This window comes from Gracilinanus agilis, chromosome 3 (assembly GCF_016433145.1).
Source record: "Gracilinanus agilis isolate LMUSP501 chromosome 3, AgileGrace, whole genome shotgun sequence".
Lineage (NCBI taxonomy): Eukaryota > Metazoa > Chordata > Mammalia > Didelphimorphia > Didelphidae > Gracilinanus > Gracilinanus agilis.
Window position 1 is genome coordinate 436800764 of NC_058132.1, and position 20642 is coordinate 436821405.

Sequence of the window (20642 nt, forward strand, 5' to 3'; positions counted from 1 at the left end):
TATTGCATTATGATCTGAGAAGGTTACATTTATTATTTCTGTTCTTTTGCATTTGTTTGCAATGATTCTATGCCCTATAACATGGTCAATCTTTGTGAATGTGCCATGTGCAGCTGAAAAGAAGGTGTATTCCTTTTTGTCCCTGTTTATTTTTCTCCACATATCAATTAAATCTAATTTTTCTAGGACTTCATTCACCTCTCTTACCTCTTTCTTATTTATTTTTTGGTTTGATTTATCTAGATCTGAAAGAGGAATATTTAGATCTCCCACTAGTATGGTTTTACCATCTATTTCCTTCTTGAGCTCTGCCAGTTTCTCCTTTATGAATTTGGATGCTGTACCATTTGGTGCATATATATTGAGCAGTGTTATTTCCTCATTGTTTATACTGCCTTCAATCAGGATGTAATGACCTTCCCTGTCTTTTTTAATCATATCTATTTTTACTTTGGCTTTGTCAGAAATCATAATAGCCACTCCTGCTTTCTTTTTCTCATTTGACGCCCAAAAGATTTTGCTCAAGCCCTGAACCTTAAACTTGTGTATGTCTACCTGTCTCATATGTGTTTCTTGTAGACAAGAACCCATAGAGAGAAAAGATGGTGTATTGGATATTTGGCCTCAAAATCAGAAAAAACCTGTATTCGATTATTGCTCTTGACACATATTAATTATGATGTCCTTGGCAAATTATTCAGTTTCTTGGCACCCATAGATGACAGCTGCAAAATTCAGTTTTATCATGTGCAAATGGAGAGAGTTGGAATAGATGGCCTTTTAGGTCTATTCTAGCTCTATAAATAATTTTATGACTCAAAGTTATAGAACACTTGTAGATTTGCATTGGTAGAGGGAATTATCTTAATGAGAAAGAGGAGTTCTCTCAATGGGATCTTTTATACCAGTATCTAACTCAAATCAAAACAAGGCCACTAAATCATATATGATAATCTTTTCAGGCCACACATTAACTTATAAAACCACATATTAATATGATTGATGTTTTTTGCATTTTTATTAATTCAAAAAACTTTTCCAATTACATTTTAATCTGATTCAGGTCATACTCATGAATGTTGTGGGCCAAATGCAGCCTATAAGCAGGCCGTGCATTTGACATCTCTGTTCTACACCAATAAGTTGATAAGTATAGGCCAAAAATGGCCCAACTACCTAATCAGTCTCATATGACTTGTGGAATATGATAGCTATAAGATAAAGGGATTATAAGTATAAATAACAATTCAAGGATCCATAATTTCCTCAGTATAAATAGTACCTATACTGGTGTAGAACTTTTCCCTTTTATATAGATATTTTTTGTTAGATGCTTTGTTGAAAAATATTAATTAGATAATGAATAGTATAATAATTTAATGACCATCATTATGGTGATAAACTTTATAAACTTAAGTAGGTTTATTTGTGGAGATTGCAAAATCTATCATCACACCTAACTCAAAAGATTTTCTAGTATGGTGGGCTACAATGTGATGACATGGTCTTCAAAACTCCAGACCAGTGATGGTGAACATTTTAAAGACTGAGTACCCAAACTGTGACCCTCGTGTTGCATGTGAGTCCCCTGCCTTACCCCAGACGGGGCAGGACGAAGCACTCCCATTGGGCTGCTGGGCAGAGGGGTAGGTGATTTGAGAAATGTCCTCAGGTATGAGTAGAAAGAGGAAAAGTGCATGTTATGGCACCTGTGCCATAAGTTTGCCCCCTCAGTTCTAGGCTCTCTGCCATAAGATAAAAAAAATAGTGATAATAATTTATACAGTAATTTAAGGTTTGTAAAGCTCTTTAAATATGTTAATTAATTTGTTTTCTTTGAGTTAGAATTTTATTGGACTCAAAAATGTAAGAATATTGTGATATTTGATTATTCTGTTATCTGAGTTCTTATATGGGTTTGAAATGTGGTAAGCTCATTTACTGGTGCTAAGATGTTAGCAGAGAAAAGAAATGAGAGGATTTGTATTAATGTAATACAAACAATGATGTCTTTTATTTTATATACCTTTTTATCTCCAAACACATAATAGGAACAAATGCAATATACTACAATTTGCACAGTATTCAATATGTGGATAATTTTCATGGACTCAAATTTTGTTAGTCATTTTTATATTATTCATATGGTTCTTTTGTTGTTTAGTCATTTCAGTTATATATGATTCTTCATTACCCCATTTGGAGTTTTCTTGGCAAAGATGCTAGAATGGTTTGCCATTTCTTCTCTAGATTATTTTACAGATGAAGAACGGAGGCAAACAAGGTTTAATAACTTGCCCAAGATCAGAGGGCTAATAATTGTCTAAGGCCATATTTGTGTTCAGATGTTTCTGACTTTAGGCCTGGCACTCACTTCACTGTGAAAGCTACCCAGGTTCTTTAATAGATTTTATAAAATCAGTTTATTAAAATGAAAGTACCATTTCGTTAAAAAAACTTGTATTCACATAATTTCTCCAATTGCCCTCACCTCTTTATAGTTAAAGCTTTGTATATGGAATAGGATAGTAGTCTCTGTTTTGAAGACTTTTAGAATATATATGTTATTTGTTCGAGCATATTTGCATACCTGACTGCCTTTTATAGGGAACTTCTTTTTCCTGTTTATAAAAAGCAGTTTATTTAGTGCTCTTCTTTTTTTTTTGTTCATTCTTAATATATTCTTAATTTTTTTCTTAATCTAATTCATCTTACTTTGTATTTTTAAAAATAGCTTAACATCCTTTTTTTTCCAGACCTGTCTATTTGGAAAACTCAGATAACAAGGAGATTAAGGGCACTCAACATATAAGTTTAACCTTTCACTATTTAATCAAATTTTTCTCCTCTTGCCTCTACAGCCTGACTCTCAAATATATCTTTTTTTTTTATTTGAGATTTAAGACTGAGTTCCAGAAGAGAAGGGGACCAACTTCATTAATATAATATCTTCTTTGGGGGAAAATATTTAGAAATTGGAATTTGTAATATGAAAAATGCAATTAATTAATTTCATCCTGGTTTTAAAAAATGGATTTTAACAAAAGGAAAACTAAGTGATAGTAATGATGTGAAAGATATGCTAGTTTCTCTGTTATTTTAAAGCAAAGCTGGTTAGCACAACTAAGAAGATACTTGAAATGAAAACATTAGCTGATCAATGACACAATATTAAGTATAATCTAATCTTTTAAAAATCCTATTGACAAATAAAATGTATAGTTTTCACATTTCCTTTGTTTTGCTCTAGTTATATCATTGATAATGGTGCAAAATAATTGATTATTTATTTGTAGTGAAAGAATTTTGAAAGGAAAATAATCAAAATCTTTTAATAAGAAATAATACTTGCTCTATCTTATTTTTATCAATTTTTTGAAAATATCAAATTAAAAAATATCTGTAAGGTATTCTTTGAGATCAGTTTCACTCATTGTGTGAAACATCCTTAATTTGGGGGTGTGTGGGAAGGCAGACATATTGATCAGTTATGAACTTCCCTGTATAGAGATTCCCTGTACTGATGCAGGTCAGCAAGTCTTCTATACTTAATGATCTTAAAGAGTCACTAAGAAATTAATTGACCTGATCATAGTTATTCAGCTAGTATATTTCATAGATAGGGTTTGAAACCAGATGTTTCTGCCTCCATGACTGACTCTCTGTCCAACATGCCATGGTGCTGATCATAAAACCTGAAATTTGACTCTGATATTAATAAGAACTGATAAAGTAGAAGAAACTGAAGGATATAGGAATCAACTCCAGGAATTAATCTATATGCTACAGATTATACAAAGAATTTGAAAACATTTCTCATTTGTTTCTTTAAGTTGTTCACAAAAAAGCTATTTTTACTAATATTTTAGTCTTTTTGCTCCCTTTCACAGCCCATGTATTCCATCAATAAATACTGTGGAAACACAACATTTTTGTTTGTTTTGTGTTTTATAAAATCCTATATTATTTTTATTTTTTTATTTTTTATTTTTAAAGCCCTTACCCTCCGACTTGGAGTCAATACTGTGTATTGGTTCCAAAGCAGAAGAGTGATAAGGGTAGGCAATGGGGGTCAAGTGACTTGCCGAGGGTCACACATCTGGGAAGTGTCTGAGGTCAGATTTGAACCTAGGACCTCCTGTCTCTAGGCCTGGCTCTCAATCCACTGAGCTACCCAGCTGCCCCCTATATTATTTTTAAAAAATAAATAATTTTTCAAACGATTAAAAAAATTTTATTCATACTTATTTTTACCATGGAATTCCAAGAACATCTTCCATTAGAATTCTCCTAACAAATAAAAAGAGTTATATAAAACACATCATTATATTCCCCAATTGTGGACTTGTACCTATTGCTTAGTTTCTTTGCCTGTTTTCTCTGCTTCCCTGCTTTCAGGCTGGACTTTCTCCCAGGCTCAGAGTACATCTCTAGCAATCAGCCTATAGGCTAATTCTGGTACTATCTTTTTTATGTAGCCAGACTTTGATTTTCTGCAGCCAAAATTGACTACTCTCTGTTCAAATTTCCCTATTTTGCTTTGCCCCTGTCAGCTTATTGTGTAACAAATTCAGTAGTGAATTTGTGTACTCTTCCAATTACATCACTAGTTTCTACTGCTCAGACTGAAGGACTTTTCAACTTTGTATCCCCAGCATCTATTAAAGTGTTTTCCAGATATAGGTATTTAATAGACATTTGTTTAGTTGGATTGAATTGAATCACATGAAAAATTTTTAGTTATCCTTCCTCCTAGCTTTTTCCTTTTCTGTATATCATCCAACACAATTAGAAAAAGCACTTCAAGCATCATTTTGATCTTATCACTTCTCAGTTAATTTTCTTTTCCTCTTCATCCAAGGTAATAACTAAAGATAGTGAATTCCCAATATTAGAAGACAGCAGCTGACCAGTGAGGGAAGACAAGACTGAGACTCATTTCCTTGCTTGTTGATCTGATGAAACTTACATAATTTAACTGGAGAGCTATATATTTTGCATGTTAAATTGCAAGCAACCATTTTACTTGATTTAACTGGATCCTGTATTTTTGCCAGTGGGCTGAAACACTTTAATTTGTCCATGACACTAAAATGAAATATGTAGGATGCATAGCCCAAATCTGAACTAATTAAACTTTTCTTGGGAGTTGTTTTCCATGAAAGTTCATTTTGAATACTTCTGAAGAAAATTTGACTGTTTATGGAGATTAGGTGTTCAAATGATGAGTTATTTGCTATATACAATTTTTACCCAGTATTTTTTCCTCATTAGAAAGTCATCTGTATAAAGTGATAGGGTGAGATACATTTGTGTTTCAAATCTCTGGTTTAAATTCACAAAAAGCTTTTGCTGCCAATGTCAATGTAGTGAGTTGGCTTTCTAGGACTATTAAGCCAAATCTGATTTTGAGGTCTGAAAATTTAGAAGGTACTGCTGTCCTCATTTTCAGAACTAAGTGAACACATTTATTAACATGAAGTGAGAGCAATGGATACTCAAGAAGGAAAATATTGAATAAGAATTCTAGCACTGTAATTTAAAATTTGGAGTTGTATTTACAGATTATTTCTGTGAAAAGAAAATGGAGTAGAAAACTGAAAATAATTATACAAAGCAATAGATTTGATTGTCTTTTGGATTCCTATTTTTTAACTTTAAGATATTATTATGAATAATATAATATAGTATGCAGATGCCAGAACCCCCAAGCAAGAGACTAGTCATTTTCAAAGTCACTTGCCATCTAGAATCCCCTTTCTTTTTAGATCAATTTGTCTCCATTTTTGATAGATTTGTAGTAATAAAGGATGTAGTTTGGGCAAATAAATCATACTTAGAACAATAGATTTATAGCTTTAGACTCTAAGAGACTTGTGAGGTGATCTCTTTCAACCTTCATCATTTTTCAGATGAGGAAATTAAGGCCCAGAGAAGTTAAGTTATTTTCCCCAAGTTCATACAAGTTCTGAGAGAGGTGAGATTTTTAACCCAGGTCCTCTGATGCCACATTTGCTCTAAATAAAGCACCCTTTCTCTTCTAATATACCACACTGCCCATCTTGTGTTAGATAGGATCCATTTTATTCTATATGTGGTAAATTTGTGTGTATGCATGTGTGTGCACATTTCTTTTGTGCTCCAGGAAAATATTATTAAATCATAAAATCTTTAAGTTGCAGGAGACTGACTTCTCATTCAAAGTAATTACTTTAGCTAAAATGTTCCTTGACAGATAGTCAACTAGGCTATATTTAAGCACTGCCACTTATTTGGGAGCCACTAGTTGAAAGATAGCCTATTAAATTTATAGTCAACTCTATATATAGAAAATATTTCTTTAAATATATTTGAAATTGAACTCTCTTTAAATTTTGCCTACAAGTTCTAATTCCGACATTCGGGATCACACAAAAGAAAACCAGTAACTTTTGTTGCAGGATTTCAATTGTGAGTATATATCCAAGTTTTCCTTCTGAACACTCAATTCTAGCCCTATTCCATCTTTATTGTCCACTTAAAACATTACAATCCAGCATAACTAATTTTCTTACTATTCCTTATATATAATTTTTGGTTTGTCTTATATTGAAGAGGAACAGTGCTGGTGATGTCTTAACTTGCAAGCAAATTAGATTTAAGTGAGACAGAGTTGCAAAAAGTTGTTAGTCTCACTCTTTTCCGGAGGTATAGAAGTCCTATGGCAAGACAAAAGTAAGGATGACTGGCAATAACCTGGGATGCAGTATCTTCAAGGTCTTTGCCTTGGTGTCTTCAATGTCTGACCAGGCTCTAAGCACTCCACAGGGTCTGCTTCAGCTGCCTTCATGGCTATTGGAATAAAATGTTTTCTCTTCCCATTCCGATGGGTTATCTTTATATGCTTGGAGTAGAATCTATCTCCTTGGGTTTGAGGTCTTCCAGTTACTTTTACTTTGCTTTATCCTGCCTGCCAAGATGGTTTTACCCACATATGTCCTCTGTGCATGCTCCAGCTTCTTCAAGCCACAAGTGAGAGTTGGGTGAAAGATAGATACCAACAGTGGATAAGCAACTTCTAAAAGGGTGGGGGGAGGGCCCTCACACCACAGGTGCTAGTCCTCTCTGACCATCTCCCATATCCCTTATACATGAGACTTCTCCAGAAGAAAGTAAGCTCCTTAGGCTCAAGAACCATTTCATTTTTTATTTGTATTCCAAGTGCTTAGCACAGCTCTTCACACAAAGAAACTTTATAAACTCATGCTGATTGATTGTTTTATTGAAATTTCTTCTCTGGAGCATAAATATCCATAAATGCTTCAGTTATTCTTGGTGAGAATTGGGTTTCCCAAGTCTGTTACCAAATACTTTGGATGTCATCTTTTAAGACTAGCAATAGAAAATTCAAATAATTAACTTAATTTTGTCAGCATTCCTATTAATGTGTTCCTCAAATCTGAATACAATATTCCAAGTAGAGCAGAGTAATATATATTACATATAAATATTATATGTTACGTTTTATTTAAAAACATATTATACACACATCATTCAAATATTTGTAATCCTATCATAAAATGAAATTAGATTAGTTATGTTTGGCTCTTGATAAATCTATCTAGTCTCTTTGCGATTGTTGCTTCCTTTTCTAGATGTTCATTAGCTATATTTTTCTCTCTCTGAATAGAAATTAAGCTTCCAGACCCAAAAGTGTTCAGACTTGAATCTCTTCCCTTTTTTATGAAAAATCCAGATATTTACCCAATTCATCTGATTTCAAGTCTTATTTAACTTATTAAGTTTCTGCTTGTTGGATAATCTGCATGTCAAAGATGCAGGTTCATCTTTGAATTCTTTAATAGGAAAGCATTCTTTATATAACAATGCATAGTTTATTTCTCATTCTGAAGATTCTGAATTCTTTCCTCCACCCCCAGAAGGTATCAAATAACCTGATAAAGACTAATATTTATGTTAGCTCCTGAGTTCCCTTTACAAATTCTTCAAGTGATTCATGTTTATCTCACAATTTTCTGTTTTGAAAATAGCCTTCCTGTATTCTTTTGCCCCAGCCTTAATTTTCTTCTTTTTTTGTCATATGTGCTTTCAAGTTCTTCCCCAGAGATTGCTTCTTCCTATTCTCTTCTATGGTATGTTGCTGCTCTGTTTCTTGCCTTTTTCAAGGTCGTACCACCTGCTGTGCTCTATTATATTCATTTCTGTCTGCAAGTGACAGCAAAGCTGAATTTCCTAGACTCTTGATCTTGTTAAAGTCAGTGTTACAAAGATCAGTATTAGAGTCAGTTTCACTTTGCTGCCCATCACATTCAAAAGCAAACACAATGTAAAGGCATACAGATTCATTCAAAAGAAGCATTGACTGCCCAATTCTGCAGATTCAAAATGCCCTCAGATCTTTCTGTGTTTCTGGAACAACAGGTTATTTGGAGAAGAAGTAACTGGATCAGTCCTTCACATTTCTTTTTTTTCCCCTCTGTTTTTTAGAAAATTGAGGCTTTCTACCATAAGAACAGTGAAGATATTCAAATTGAATGTGCATGTGTGTATAGCAAGCAGTTTTGTGGATAGGTTCAAAGACTCCATCTTTTCTAGGCCTTTCCTTACTAAACAGTCTCATGACAACGATGCATCTGTTAGCCATGGGCATCAATAGCCTGAAGGAATGTACCAATGCTGAAGGTTGTATTTTAATTTTTCATTAAATTTTTCCCCCTCACAACCTGATTTTTCCTTTTAGACTTGACGAATTTGCATTTGCCTTGGATTCTGCTTCTATGGGTTAGAAAAAATACAGTCCAGAATATACTTGAGGGAAATTGGAGCAGTGTTTTCAATGTAAGCTGTACTGAGGGTTTCCTTTCTTTTCTCAAAGCTAAGGGTGTTCTAGCATTTGGGGGCAGAATTTCCTCATAAAAAGAGAAGAAATCATCAGTTAAATTCAGGGTGGAAATAAAACATTAGTGGTACAGACCTGGAAATTTATCATATTTGGTTAAATAAAGTGATCAGTTGGTAATAGGCTCTATTTTAGGAAGCTAGGCCTTTTGTTCCAATCTGTTAGGCAGTGAGAGTGGCACGTTCTGTTATTACTACTCTGATACACACATGCCCACTTAGAATTTGGAAAATTGGTCTTTTATTTTTCATCAGAGTTTCGCCCCATAATGAAAATCTCCCTGTGAAATCTTCTTTCATATTATTATATGAATTCTCTTTACTATACAAAACTTACAAGATACTAAGTAGCCATTAGAGCATTTTATGGTCTTAGTACTGAAAGGACTTTCAGGAATTTCTGTCTTCACAGTTCTGGTACTTGATGGCCTTGAAATAGTAGTATAATTTATGTATGGGCAACCATCGCCTCTTGTAAAATGTGGACAATAAGTAAATTTGAGAGTAGAAATTATAATTATAGAGTTTAAAGTGTAAAAGGGATTTTTAATATTCATATCCATAGTAATTACAAATAAACTGAAAAAATTAGCATTTTAACAAATTTTATTGAGATACTAAATTGTCAGAGTTGCTTTTCTATATATCTTTGTATTGATGCATTTGGGGTTTTTTTTTGCTTGTATTTACATTCTTTTTAGCTGTTGTCTAAAATTGTATAGGCTCTGGGATGCAGAGGAGGGATGATATGGAAGTCCCACTCTTACTAAGAAGAGCTTTCTGGGATCCACTCTTCTGTCTAGTCTCATTTCTTTCTTACTTTTCTCCAATATGTATCCTGTGCTTCAGCAGAATCAGTTTTTTTACTCTATCCTACAAACATGTCCTCTTTTCTCTATATATATTTCTTCCTACTGAGACAATTTTCATCTTTTCTTATTATTGGATTGCTCTCCAATCTACACAGATGCTATGTATTCTTTAAGTCCTGTCTCAAGTCATAGTCTATGAAACTTTCCCTTACTACACAAGCCCTTCATTATCTTCCTTTCTTCCACAGTTGGATTCACAATTTTGGACTTTATTTAAATTTAATATTTGTTCTTTTGTGTTTAGTACTCTTTTATCAATAACTTCCCAATTTAGAACCTTCTTTAGAGTTCTTATGTATATCTCCCAAGTAGAGGCATCAAATTTAAATAGAAATAGATTCCTGCAGGATGCATAATTACTTAGAAAACCACAATTTTAAATTATTTATGTTGCATTATATTTTTATTTATTTCGTTTCTCCTTTCCTAATTACATTTTTTTTAAACCCTTAACTTCTGTGTATTGACTTATAGGTGGAAGAGTGGTAAGGGTAGGCAATGGGGGTCAAGTGACTTGCCCAGGGTCACACAGCTGGGAAGTGTCTGAGGCCGGATTTGAACCTAGGACCTCCCGTCTCTAGGCCTGGCTCTCAATCCACTGAGCTACCCAGCTGCCCCCTCCTAATTACATTTTAATCTGGTTCCTGCAATACTTGGAAGTTTTGCTGGTTTCTGCAGCTGACTGCCAGGTTATGAATTTGATACCTTTGTTCTATAGTACTGAACATAGTGCTGAACACAAAGTACAAACAATAGTTATTTGTTAGCTTATTAAACAATTGTCAAATCTGGTGAATCTCATACCTGACATAGATGTGATACTTTGCACTGAATTGCTCCTGTGACTTCTTTATTAAGAGTAAGGATGAGACTTTTTTTTAAATTATGTGAACTATGGATGGTAATGAAGGGAAATAGGTAAGCATTAAATTCCTTGGTCATATCTCCTTCACTTCCTTTCCTCCCACTCACTTGACACTCAGTCATCAGACCATTAGGTACTTAGAGAAGCAGGAGCAAAGAAATCTAAAGCATCAAACATCAAGTATGGCGAATCCCTAGCAAATGGCATTCATTTGGTATTTGTCTTTACCTTCAACCTACCCCAATTTGCCATTGACAATATATTGATGAATGGTTTGTAGTGTGTATTAAATTTAACGTAGATCCAAATAAATTTTATACTTCAACTTCACAATCTACAACAATTATAATAATGAAAAGTCCATCAAAGTTTTACCTTAAATAAATCCTTTGAATTGTATTATTTTCTAATATTAAAATTATACTTCTGAAGTTTTCTCTGTCAACCTTTGATTTGATTGTTTCTCTTTACAACATTCAAGAACGTTGCCATCAAAAATAAACAAGTTCTTTGCTGTTAGTTTTTCATTGTGTCTCTTAATTAGGTTTACATTTACATTTGCTATTCCCAAGTTATATTGTTCTACCAGATGCTCAGCCAGGTTTATTTCTTAGCAAAAGATACTGATGGACCATTAATAGGCCATTAGCTTTCAGCTTTGGGGATGTCTATCATTCTATTTCAATTCTTCTGGGCAAACACAACTTCTGTGATACTGGCAACCATACTAATATAGGTCCCAATTTCTTAATAGGACTTCCTCCTTAACTGCATAAACATCATTGTTATGCCTCTCTTGTCATGAAAATACATCAATAATTTCCATTAGGAAACCTACATTTGTACTCCTTTAAACTCTTTTGTCTTTGATGTACATGGCTAACAGCACTGTTGTGCATGGAGTATATGCCATTTTGTATCTATAATGTGTAAATCGAATTAGCTCACCCCCATTCATAGTTAAAACTCTAGCCACCAGAGAAAATGTCATCCCCACCTCCCTTAGTGGGGAGGGGAGATGAGTTACCCACAAAGGGACTAGGGGGCAGCTGGGTTGCTCAGTGGATTGAGAGCCAGGCCTAGAGATGGGAGGTCCTAGGTTCAAGTCTGGCCTCAGACACTTCCCAGCTGTGTGACCCTGGGCAAGTCACTTGACCCCCCATTGCCTACCCTTACCACTCTTCTGCCTTGGAGCCAATACGTAGTATTGACTCCAAGACGGAAGGTAAGGGTTTAAAAAAAAATAAAAAAAAAAGAACGAAGGGACTGCCCAGTACTGAGGCTGCCATTTGTCCACTTGAATTAGAGGTGGACCCCCAGGAAGAGACGAAAGATGCTATCTCTTCAAGTATGATGGTAACTTCCTGTTGAGGCAGTTCAGGCTTTAAACTTGGTGCTGAAGGATCTCTGCTGAGACCTCAGGCAGCTTCCCCTCTGAATTGTCATGTGGGTAAGTTAGGCTGACTTCCTTGGGCCTACCTTGGTGTTTTCTAGAGTCTCTACATCAAGAAGGTTTCTTTGCCTCTCTAATTGCTAAGGCCTTGTGGCTACTAGCCTAATTTAATTATTCTTTTAATTCTCACTCAGTCCGGACCTTCGCTGGTCCGGACCAGAGTTTCTTTCTCTCTCTCTCTCTCTCTCTCTCTCTCTCTCTCTCTCTCTCTCTCTCTCTCTCTCTCTCTCTCTCTCTCTCTCTTCTTACCTTCAACCTTCCTAATTGTAACTAAACTACCATAAAACCCATCCTGATTTGGGTCTATTTTATTTTATTTTATTATTTTTTTACATTTTTAAACCCTTAACTTCTGTGTATTGGCTTCTAGGTGGAAGAGTGGTAAGGGTGGGCAATGGGGGTCAAGTGACTTGTCCAGGGTCACACAGCTGGGAAGTATCTGAGGCTGGATTTGAACCTAGGACCTCCTGTCTCTAGGCCTGACTCTCAATCCACTGAGCTACCCCGCTGCCCCACTTGGGTCTATTTTAATTATGGAATCAATCTAGATCTGATTGATTCCTGGCGACCACACCTTAAATATATATCTATATAATATCTAATTTTTCCCTATTACATTAACTGAAGAGTAACGTAGTATAATAAATTAAATTAAGCTCACAAGACATTTTTTAGAGTTCTCCACTTAGCTTGTTCTGTGGCCACAAACAATAACTATATTCTTTTTGCCATTTCTCAAATTTTCACACCTCCTTATTTGGGTATTGGGCAATAGATAGACTGTTAGCATCAGGGTAAATCCATTGAGACTATTAGAACAAAGATAAATTCTGAATATAAATCCTATGTTCTTTTAACATATGTATCACACATAATAGGTATTTAATAAATATTTAATTGACATTTTTAATAAACAGATTTTAATTTATCCCTTTAAATATACAGTTTTTGTTGATTTTTGAGCAGCTAGGTGGTACAGTAGATAGAACTCAAAGCCTGGAGTTGAGAAGACATCAGCTCAAGTTATACCCTCAAACATTAGCTGTGACCCTGGGCAAGTGACTTACTATTTGTCTTACTTTCCTAATCTGTAAAATGAGCTAGAGAAACCAGTGATAAACCATACTAGTTTCTTTAGCAAGAAAATCACTAGTGGGGTCACAAAAAGTCAGATGCAATTGCCCAACAAGATATTTATTTTCCTTTGAATCTCCTAAACCTTTCCCTCATGAAGTTTCACTTGCTAATCAGACTAGTGCTATCAGAATGCCTGTCTAAAAAGACACTTTCCCATTAACATATAGTTCAATAGTAAGTTGAAATAATCATAAGTAAGGGCAGAAGAAATGCTTTTAAGAAACCAATGAAACACAGCCTTAAACAATGTGGCATTTCATGGTGGCTGGTAAACCACTCTAGACAACAAATCCTCTTGATGTAGTACAGCTATAAGGAACTTTCTTTGCTTTAGAAATATATAACTGAATCTAAGAAACAGAGTAGGAAGTAGTGAAAGACCTTTCAGAAAGAGACTCAAGATTTTAATCAAAAAAGATATATTGGTTGTTTCAGCTACATGTACAAAGATTATGATCACTAGAGCTGGGACACGGCACTTGTGTGCCTTAGGTGAGGTTTGAAAATCACAACCCTGAATGGGGCTCTCTGAAGGAGGAGGTTTTGAACCTTTACTGTAACACTTTCGGCATTATAAAAGAAAAAGAAAATATTGCAAAAAATTGCAAAAAATATTGCAAAAAAGTACAATGAAGAATCAAGTTTTTTGGCACTAAAATGTGTGCACTGAAAAACAAACAATTTAAAATATCTCTCTACAAACTGTGTTGCACCATGGATGATTTTGTAATTTGCCTACTTCAAGTCCAATTATAGTATTATAATGTTTGAAAAGAAGGATATGTTATAAATACATAGATAGATAGGGAGATAGGTAGATAGATAAATAGATAGATCCCATTATTAAGAGAATCATTAGCAATGAAATTCTTTTATTTAGAAGGCTAGTGAATCATATAATTTATACCAGAGTTGACTAAGTTCGAAATCAGAAGGCTGGAACATCATTCAAAAAATAAACCCATGGCCCATTTTGTTTATTGGGTTCAAAGGAAGGGGGATGTTTGTGTGGTGACAAGGACTGGTGGTTTTGAAAACAGCACTGAATTTAGTCAGTAGTCCTGAATTCAATTTCCAGTCATACCTCTTATTAGTTATATCACTTTGGACAAGTCTTTTAATTTCTATTTGCCACAATTTTCTAGTCTATAATGGAAATAGGGATGAAGGATAAGGGATTGGACTGTATTTCTTTTTTTTTTTTTTTAAACCCTTGTACTTTCGGTGTATTGTCTCATAGGTGGAAGAGTGTTAAGGGTGGGCAATGGGGGTCAAGTGACTTGCCCAGGGTCACACAGCTGGGAAGTGGCTGAGGCCGGTTTTGAACCTAGGACCTCCTGTCTCTAGGCCTGACTCTCACTCCACTGAGCTACTCAGCTGCCCCTGGACTGTATTTCTTTCTTTCTTTTTTTTTTTTTTTTAAACCTTACCCTCAGTCTTTGAGTCAATACTGTGTATTGGCTCCAAGGCAGAAGAGTGGTAAGGGCTAGGCAATGGAGGCCAAGTGACTTGCCCAGGGCCACACAGCTGGGAAGTGTCTGAGGTCACATTTGAACCTAGGACCTCCTGTCTCTAGGCCTGGCTCTCAATCCACTGAGCTACCCAGCTGCCCCCAGACTGTATTTCTAAGATGTCTTCAAATACAAAATCTCTAAAGCCTACTGAAAAGTAATAACTATTTGATTTTAGCTTATGATCCTATGATATGTAAAATTACAATCAAACCAATTGTTAACACTACTTTTTATCTGGCTATTTATTTCAGTACCACCAACTGAAAGTTCCTTCATTCCTCATTAATATTTATCCCTAGCAATCCTATTCATTCAGCATTTCCTGAGGTCTTTCTTCAGCTATCTATATTGTTACATAGCAATTGGATTTATCTCCTGCATTCAGAAATACAAAATCTCATAGTTTAACAGAATCTCAGATTAATACAAATGATTCCCAAATAAGAATGAAGAATATTCTGTACAACATAAGTAATTATTCTGCCTTTGATTGAAGACCTATTACAAAGGAGAAACCACTGCTTCCAATGCCAGTCCATTCTACTTTTAAATATTTCAGTGTATTTGGAAATTGTTCTTTACATAAAGTCTAAATTTGCCTCTTTGCAGTTCTAATCCATTGTTCATAGTTCTCTATGGGGTCAAGCAGAATAAATTTTAATCCTTTTTTCATGAAACAACCCTTCGCAACTACTTCAAGACCAATATCATGTTGCCCTTAAGTCTTTTCTAGTCCAAGTTAAAAATCCTCAGTCCTCTCAGCATGTCTTCATTTTGCAAAGGACTTTCTTTATCCCCTTTAATTTACTTTGTACAGTGGCCAACTTATAATATCCATCATAAATTCTTGTGTCCAGTAATGAATGCAGTAATCTAAATATAGTCAGATTATGGTAGAGTACAGTGCAATTACCTAATCCTTAGTCTTGGTTACTATAGTTCATTTTTTCATTTTATTTATTTTTTTTATTATTATTTTTAAACCCTTAACTTCTGTGTATTGGCTCCTAGGTGGAAGAGTAGTAAGGGTGGGCAACAGGGATCAAGTGACTTGCCCGGGGTCACACAGCTGGGAAGTGTCTGAGGTCAGATTTGAACCTAGGACCTCCCGTCTCTAGGCCTGACTCTCAATCCACTGAGCTACCCAGCTGGCCCCTAATATCGTTCTTTTGAATAAAATCTAAATTCATAATAAGGTTTTTGACCACTATATTACTATTAACTAATATTGAAGTTAAAGTACACTAAAACCCCCAGATCCCTTTAAGTCAGATTGTAAATCTCCTATCTTCTATTTGTGAAAATATTTGTTGCATCCAAGTTTAACTTTCCACTTATCCCATTTATCTAGATTGGTGTATTTAACATTTTAAGATTTTTCTTTTTTTTAAATATGGATTTCTCATACAAAATGCAGATTACTCTTCTTGTCCTGGTGCCACCTTTAGATTTTATAAATATATAACATGTGTCTTTTTTCTAGTCACTGATAGAAATTTTACATAATTAAAGTCCATGAATAGATTCCTGGAAACCTCCACCTAAGTTGTTCCTAGAAATTGATATAATTTCTCTCACAACTGTATTCCTCTGGTCTTTTTCATGCTCCAGGAACATCTTTATCCTGCAAGATCACTACAGCCCTAGAACATCATCAATACCCTCTGACCCTTAGGCCCTCCTCTTCCTCTGATCTGAGGATCTCTAGCCATTTAAGAAGGGTGCCCAAGGCATCATCTCTCAATTTCCTACCAGACTACATTATTCTGGACTTTATCATGCCTCTGCTCCAGTTCATTATCTTTCCTTCTGTTTTTTTTTTTTTTTGTAATTCCTTTTGTGTATCATCCTCTTCTATTAGCTGGGAATCTCCTTAAGGGTAGAGACTATCATTTGTCTTTGTATCCACAGTACTGAAGAGAATACTTGGCATATAGGTTTTTAATAAGTGTTCATTGACTAACATCAAGTTACTAATGACTATTCTGGATCAAGTTATTCAACTAATTCTGAATCTACCTAACTGTTCTATCATTTATTTCCAAATTTCTTTTTCTTTTTTTAATTAAAAAATAAATTACACATTGATGCAATTTTAAATAATTTTTTCCTGATATTTGCAATCCATGTTCTCTCCCCAAAATGTAAGGTTACACATGTTGTACATGCATTATTATACAACACATATTTCCATCTTCATCATCTTGTAAAAGAGCTCATATGGCTAATACTAGAGAAAAAAATCATGAAGGAAATAAATGGAAGAATGGCATGCTTCAATCTGCATTCAGACCGTCAGTTCCTTCTATTATAGTGGATGGCCTTTTTCTTTTCTTTTTTTTTAAATAATTTTTATTTTTTAGAAAAGTTATCATGGTTACATGATTTATGTTCTTACTTTCCCTTTCACTCCTCAACCTCCTCCCCAACCCCATATAGTTTTAACATGTGTCATCAATCAAGACTTATTTCCAAATTGTTGATAGTTGCATAGGTGTGTTAGTTTCGGGTCTACATCCCCAATCATGTCCGTCTCAACTCATGTGTTCAATCAGTTGCTTTTCCTCTCCTGTAGTTCTTCCTCTGAATGTGGGTAGCGTTCTTTTCCATAAATCCCTCAGAATTGTCTTGGGTCATTGTATTGCTGCTAGTAAAGAAGTCCATTACATTCTAATTTACCATAGTGTATTGGTTTCTCCTTTCACTCTGCATCAATTCCTGGAAGTCTTTCCAGTTCACATAGAATTCCTCCAGTTTATTATTCCTTTCAGCAAAATAATATTCCATCTCCAGCATATACCACAGTTTGTTCAGCCATTCCGCAATAGAAGGGCATACCCTCGTTTTCCAGATTTTTTTCACCACAAAAATTGCAGTTACAAATATTTTCGTACAAGTCTGTTTATCTATGATCTCTTTGGGGTACAGACCCAACAATGGTATGGCTGGATCAAAGGGCAGACACTCTTTTTTTATAGCCCTTTGAGCTTAGCTCCAAATTGCCATCCAGAATGGTTGGATCAGTTCACAACTCCACCAGCAATGCATTAATGTCCCAATTTTGCCACATCCTCTCCAGCATTCATTACTCTCCCCTTCTTTTATTTTAGCCAATCTGCTAGGTGTGAGGTGTAGCATACAGAATTTGGGGTTATAGTTTTTTTCTAGCTTTGGCTGAGTTCCAAAAAGCTGTTAGAGGTTTTAGAATCTTGAGGAGAGGCAGTTGACTGGATCTACCGTGAAGGGAGGAAGTCAATGAGAGAGCTCTTAGATTATCTAGCTTCAATATTGAAATTTAGCCTAGCATTGATATTTTACTTAAGAAATTATTAATTTAGATAGAACCTTTATATCTTCCTTTCCCAATACCACCCTGCTTTCCCTCCCTTACCTTAGTGGCTGTGGAGTTTATAAGGAGAGAAATTAGAGAGGAGTTAAATCTGTGAAGAGTTATTTAATTGACAGCATTATTTATAATTTAATCAAATCACCTTTATTCCCTTTAGATAGATTATGTAAAACTGAGCAAGGCAGGTCCTTACTCAGATTCCATCTTTATTTCCCTTCCCCCACCTGAGGTTCCTGAGATAACTGATAGGGCTTTCCTTTAATCCACCTTCCTAACAACATCCTTCAAATAAATAAATCCTTTGTGTTTCAATAGTCCTATTTAGTGTAATTTGTCTGTTAGTTAACAAGAGGGAAGAAGAGGGAAAGAGAAACATACTCTGGGTTTAGAAGGAAGCTGGGCATCCATCTTGAAGGAAGGTGTTACTTCAAAATAGGTCCCTTCCTGTGAAATTAACTAAAGCCTGTTTGTTAATTTCAATCTAGTCTATTTCCTTCAACTTGTGTTTGAGTCTAAGTCCCAGTCTGTAAGCCTGCTGTGTTAGCCTGTTTAGTGTAACTTCTTTCTCCCAAGAAGATCTCTGTTTCCCTTCTGTGTTATACTCCTGACTTCAGTCCTATTATATCCTGAATCTCCTTTAATCCCAGCCTACCTGTAGCCTAGTTTATCCACTTACCAAGTCTCCAACATCCTCCTTTCAATTCCCTTATCCCAAACACCTTTCCTCAAATTACCCCCATATCAGAGGTGATACCTCAGAGTTGTTTTGATTTGCTTTTCTAATTATTAGAGATTTAGAGCACTTTCTCATGTGCTTATTGATAGTTTTGATTTCTTTATCTGAAAATTGCCTATTCGTGTCCCTTGCCCATTTATCAATTGAAAAATGGCTTGATTGTTTATACAATTGATTTAACTCCTTGTATATTTGAGTAATTAGACCCCTGTCAGAGATTTTTGTTATAAAGATTTTTTCCCAATTTGTTGTTTCCCTTCTGATTTTGGTTGCATTGCTTTTGTTTGTACAAAAGCTTTTTAATTTAGTATAATCAATCATCCCATTTATATTCAGAGTTAAAATTATCAGTTGTGTATTCCCCAACATTTTGGTATCCTTTGTTATTTCTACCCCTTCTTCTTAGGCTATTTCCTTTTAAACCAGTGATTTGTTTTAAACCAGTAACCCTTTCCCCCTCCCTTGTTATTCCCCTCTTTTTATTTTTAAGGCCTAATGAATTCCCTCTCCCTTATCCTCCCCTCCCTTTTTTGACCTCCCCACTTCTCTGCTCCCCTTGACTTTCTCAGAAGGGTTAGATAGAGTTCTGTATCTCAATGGATATAGCTACTCTTCCCTCTCAGGGTTGATTCCACTGAGAGTAAGGTTTAAATATTATTTCTTAATGCTCTCTTCCTCTCCTTCTTATAATAGTATTCATCCCCTCCCCTTCCCATGCCCTCTTTGTGTGTAATAGAATATCCTCTTTTTCTTATTCATTTAAGTTTCTCTTGGTGTCCTCTACTAGTCACCCACCTCTATCCCACCCACCCACTTATCATCTTAGACCATTTAGTACTCCAACTTCTCCCTGTGAATTATTCTTCTAATTTCCATAATAGTGGATACTATAATAGTGAATAGAGTTCACTACAGAGAATTATACATAACATTTCTCCATATAAGAATACAAATAATTAGATCTTATTGAAGCCCTTAAAGAGAAAAATTTAAAAATATTCTTTCTTTCCCCTTATTTATCTTTTCATGTTTCTCTTGGTTTTTGTGGTTGGATATTGAATTTTCCATTTAGTCCTGGTCTTTTCTGTGCAAATACTTAGAAATCTTCTATCTTGTTGAATTCCCATACTTTCCCCTGGAAGTATATAGTCAGTTTTAATGGGTAGGTGATCCTTGGTTTTAGACCCAATTCTCTTGCCTTTCTGAATATCATATTCCAAGGCTTGTGGTCTTGTAGTGTGGAGGCTGCCAGATGCTGTTTGATCCTGATTGGTGCTCCTTGATATATGAATTGTCTCTTTCTTGCTTCTTTTAAAACTTTTTCTTTTACTTGGAAACTCTTGAATTTGGCTATTGTATTCCTGGGAGTTGCCTTTTCAGGGTTTATATAGAGGGTGATCTATGGATCCTTTCAATGTCTATATTGCCCTCTTGTAGAACTTCAGGGCAATTTTGCTGAATAATTTCTTTTAGCATGGAGTCCAAATTTCTATTAATTTCTGCTTTTTCCGGAAGACCAATGATTCTCAAATTATCTCTTCTAGACCTGTTTTCTTGATCTTTCAATTTCTCAGTGAGATATTTCATGTTTCCTTCTATTTTATCAGTCTTTTGACTTTGCTTTATTTGTTCTTGTCTTGAGAGATTTTGCCCAATTCTTGTCTTTAGAGACTGGTTTTCTGCTATATTCTTTTGATTTTCCTTTTCAATTTAATCTATCTTGTTTTCCAACTGTTTGATTTTGGTTTCCAATTTGCTTATTAATTCTTTTGATTTGGGGGCATCTTTTTCTAATTGCCCAATTTTAGCCTTTTGAGA